Consider the following 5202-nt stretch of genomic DNA (forward strand, 5'->3'; position numbering starts at 1 on the left):
TATACTCACTCATATAGACATAAAACATAGGATAAACCTATTAAAATCTGTAATCTAAAGAAACTAATCAAGAGAGCGGACCCTGACTGAAACGCTCAATCCCCATCCCAAAAGGCAAAGAGGATGGACATCAGAAGAAGAAGAAAACAGGAAACAATCTAGGAACTTGCCACAGAGGGCCTCTGAAAGGCTCTGCCCTGCAGACTATCAAAGCAGATGCTGAAACTTATGGCCAACTGTTGGGCAGAGTGCATGGAATCTTATGTAAGAAGTAGGAAATAGTAAAATCTGGAGAGGACAGGAACCCCACAAGGAGAGCAACAGAACTAGAAAATTTGAACACAGGGGTCTTCCCAGAGACTCATGCTTCAACCAAGTACCAGGCTTGGAGATAACCTTGAACCCATAGATGTAGCCCATGGCTGTTTAGTGTCCAAGTGGGTTCCATAGTAATGGGAAGAGAAACTGCCTCTGACATGAACTGATTGGCCTGCCCTTTGATGACCTCCCCCTGAGCAGGGAGCAGCCTTACCAGGCCACAGAAGATGACAGTGCAACCAATCCTGATGAGATCTGATAAACTAAGATCAAAAGGAAGGAGAAGAGGAACTCCCCTATCAGTGGACTTGGGGATGGGCATGCGTGAAGAAGGGGGAGGGAGGGTGGGACAGGGAGGGAAGTGGGAGGGGCTTATGGGGGATACGAAGTGAATATAGTGTAATTAATTAAAAAAAAAACTAAGAGTATATTATAATGACAAAATTTATCCCTTTCTTCTTCCAAATCCTCCCATGACTTTTAAAACAAAACTCCTGTAATTTCAGGTTTTGTGCCTGCTGACTTCAGTTACTATGTCTGCACATACACACTCTCCTGTTTGTCTTCACAGTGACACTGAATATCAGTCTCCCAGGCAAAATGTATTTCCTACGTTCTGTCTTTCTCACAACTATGTTTATATATTAGTTTTTCTATCAGATCTCAATACAATACCTTTTCTGTCCAATCCCGACCAACCATACAGGAAACATCAGTGACTAATGCAGATATCAATAGTAAACTGCAGGGGGTGGGGCAAGATGGCAGCGCTGGGAGGACTCTCATTCTGAGTAGCAGCACAGCAGAATTGGCACAGTGACCAGCAATCAGAACTCGAGGCCATAAAACACAAATGTTGTGTTTCACAGGTGAGAGGATACCCCATGGTGGGAGATTCAATCAGCTTTAACTCACCCGGCTAACCTGCAGAAGAGATCCTGGTTCCGCCAGGCGCTTAGAAGAAATTGATGTATCTGTCAAAGAAAATGTTAAATCCAAAAAACTCCTGACACAGACCGTCAAAGAAATCCAAGACAGTATGAAAAGACAAAACCTAAGAATAATAGATATAGAGGAAAAAGAAGACTCCCTTCTTCAAGGCCCAGAAAATATTTTCAACAAAATCATTGAAGAAAATTTCCCCAAGTTAAAGGAGAGGCCAATAAGAATACATGAGGCCTACAGAACACCCAACAAATTTGACCAGAAAAGAAAATCCTCCCGCCACATAATAATCAAAACAGTAAGTGTACAGAACAAAGAAAAAATACTAAAAGCTGCAAGGGAAAAAGGCCAAGTAACATATAATGGCAAACCCATTAGAATCACACCTGACTTTTCAACAGAGACTATGAAAGTCAAAAGGTCCTGGACAGATATCATGCAGAACCTAAGAGAACACAGATGTCAGCCCAGGCTACTATACCCTGCAAAACTCTCAGTCCTCATAGACAGAGAAAACAAGATAGTCAATGACAAAAACAAATTTCAACAATACCTACACACAAATCCAGCATTACAGAAGACACTGGAAGGGAAAATACAACCCAAGAAAATTAGCTTCTGTCAAGAAAACACAGGAAATAATTAACCTTACTACAGTAAAACAAAAGCAACCAAGCACACAACCTTATGAACACAGCCAACTTTAAAATCAAAGTATCTCACAGTGACTGGTCATTAATCTCTCTCAACATCAATGGACTCAACTCTTAAGTAAAAAGACACAGATTAACAGAATGGATACATAAACAAAACCCAGCAATCTGTTGCATACAAGAAACACACCTAAAGCACAAAGATAGACATTACCTGAGGTAAAAGGTTGGAAGACGACTTTCCAAGCAAATGGACCCAAGAAACAAGCAGGAGTAGACATTCTAATATCTGACAAAATAAAGTTTCAACCAAAATTAATAAAAAGAGATGGGGAAGGACACTTCATACTCATCAAGGTAAATTCCACCAAGAAGACATCACAATCCTGAATATCTATGCCCCAAATACAAGAGCACCCACATTTGTAAAAGAAACATTGATAAAATTTAAACCACATATAGATCCCCACACATTAATAGTGGGAGACTTCAACACCCCACTCTCAACAAAGGACAGGTCAACAAAACAGAAATTAAACAAAGAAACAATATCTCTGAAAGAGGTCATGAATCAAATGGACCTCACAGACATTTACAGAACTTTACACCCAAACACAAAAGAATTTACCTTTTCTCAGCACCTCATGGAACCTTCTCCAAAATAGAACTTATAGTTGGTCACAAAGCAAGCCTCAACAGATACAAGAAGACTGAAATAATCCCTTGTATCCTGTCTGATCACCATGGAATAAAGCTGGACTTCAACAACAACAGAAATAGCAAAAAGCCTACACACACATGGAAACTGAACAACTTGATACTAAATGACAGCTGGGTCAGGGAAGAAATAAAGAAAGAAATTAAAGTCTTCCTAGAACTCAATGAAAATGAAGACACAACATACCCAAACTTGTGGGACACAATGAAAGCACTGCTAAGAGGAAAGTTCATAGCACTAAGTGCCTTCAAGAAGAAATTCAAGACAGCTCATTCAAGCAACTTACTGGCCCACTTACAAACCCTAGAAAAAGAAGCAGCAGACACACCAAAAAGGAGTAGATGGCTGGAAATAATCAAACTCAGGGCTGAAATCAATCAATTAGAAACAAATAAAACTATTCAAAGAATCAATGAAACCAAGAGCCGGTTCTTTGAGAAAATCAACAAGAACGACAAACCCTTAGCAATGCTAACTAAAAGGCAGAGAGACATCACCCAAATCAACAAAATCAAAAATGAAAAAGGAGACATAACTACAGACACTGAGGAAATCCAAACAATCATTAGGACTTACTTCAAAAGTTTGTATGCCACAAAATTTGAAAATCTAAATGAAATGGACAATTTTCTTGATCAATTTTACTTAACAAAGCTGAATCAATACCAGATAAATCAATTAAATAGTCCTTTATCCCCCAAAGAAATAGAAGCAGTCATCAAAATTCTCCCATCCAAAAAAAGTCCAGCACCAGATGGCTTCAGCGCAGAATTCTACCAGACCTTCAAAGAAGAGCTAACTCCAATTCTCTTCAAACTATTCCAGAAAATAGAAACAGAAGGAACATTACCAAACTCATTCTATGAAGCCACAGTCACCTTGGTGACTAAACCTCACACAGACCCAACAAAGAAAGAGAATTTCAAGCCAATCTCCCTTATGAACATTGATGCAAATATACTCAAAAAAATACTTGCAAACCGAATCCAAGAACACATCAAAGATATTATCCACTATGACCAAGTAGGCTTCATCCCAGGTATGCAGGGGTGGTTCAACATACGTAAATCCATCAATGTGATCCACCATATTAACAAACTGAAAGAAAAAAACCACATGATAATCTCCCTAGATGCTGAAAAAGCATTTGACAAAATCCAACATCCATTCATGTTTAAAGTATTGGAGAGATCAGGGATACAAGGTACATATCTAAACATAGTAAAGGCGATATACAGCAAGCTTATAGCCAACATCAAACTGAACGGAGAGAAACTTAAAGCAATCCCACTGAAATCAGGGACAAGACAAGGCTGCCCACTCTCTCCATATCTCTTCAACATAGTGCTGGAAGTCCTTGCTAGAGCAATAAGACAGTTGAAGGAGATCAAGGGGATACAGATGGGAAAGGAAGAAGTCAAATTATCACTATTTGCAGATGATATGGTAGTATATGTGAGTGACCCCAAAAACTCTACCTGTGAAAACCTCCAGCTGATAAACACCTTCAGCAAAGTGGCCGAATACAAAATAACTCAAAAAAATCAGTAGCACTCCTGTATAGAAAACACAAAAGGGCTGAGAAAGAAATTAGGGAAACAACACCCTTCACAATAGCCACAAATGACATAACGTACCTTGGTGTAACCCTAACCAAGCTAGTCAAAAACTTGTATAAAAAAATTTTTAAGTCTCTGAAGAAAGAATGAGAAGGAGATATGAGAAGATGAAGAGATCTCCCATGCTCATGGCTTGTCAGGATTAACATAGTAAAAATGGCCATCTTACCAAAAGCAATCTACAGATTTAATGCAATTCCCATCAAATTGCCAACACAATTATTTACAGACCTGGAAAAAAACAATTCTCAACATCTTATGGAATAACAAGAAACCCAGAATTGCTAAAACAATCCTCTACAATAAAACATCTACTGGAGTTATCTCCACCCTTGATCTCAAGCTGTACTATAGAGCAACAATTATAAAAACTGCATGGTACTGGCATAGAAACAGAATGGTGGATCAATGGAATCGAAGAGAAGACCCAGAAATGAACCCACACACTTATAGACACCTGATTTTTTACAAAGATGCCAAAACCATACAGAGGAAAAAAGATAGCATCTTCAACAAGTGGTGCTGTTCCAAAAGGATGTCTACGTGTAGAAAGATGAAAATAGATCCATACTTATCACCCTACACAAAACTGAAGTCCAAGTGGATCAAAGACCTCAACATAAAACCAAACACATTAAATCGGTCAGAAAAAAAAGTGGGGAATACCCTAGAACTCATTGGTACAGGATAAAACTTCCTGAACAGAACACCAACAGCACAGGCTCTAAGAGCAACAATCAATAAGTGGGACCTCATGAAACTGAAAAGCTTCTGTAAAGCAAAGGACACTGTCATCAAAACAAAGCGTCTGCCTACAGATTGGGAAGGAATCATCACCAACCCTTTATCTGACAGAGGACTCATATCCAGCATACGTGAGTATACTGGATATAGATAGATAGATAGATAGATAGATAGATAGATAGATAGATAGATAGATAGATAGATA

The sequence above is a fragment of the Psammomys obesus genome, unplaced genomic scaffold, assembly GCF_907164565.1.
Source record: "Psammomys obesus unplaced genomic scaffold, mPsaObe1.curated_primary_1811, whole genome shotgun sequence".
NCBI lineage: Eukaryota > Metazoa > Chordata > Mammalia > Rodentia > Muridae > Psammomys > Psammomys obesus.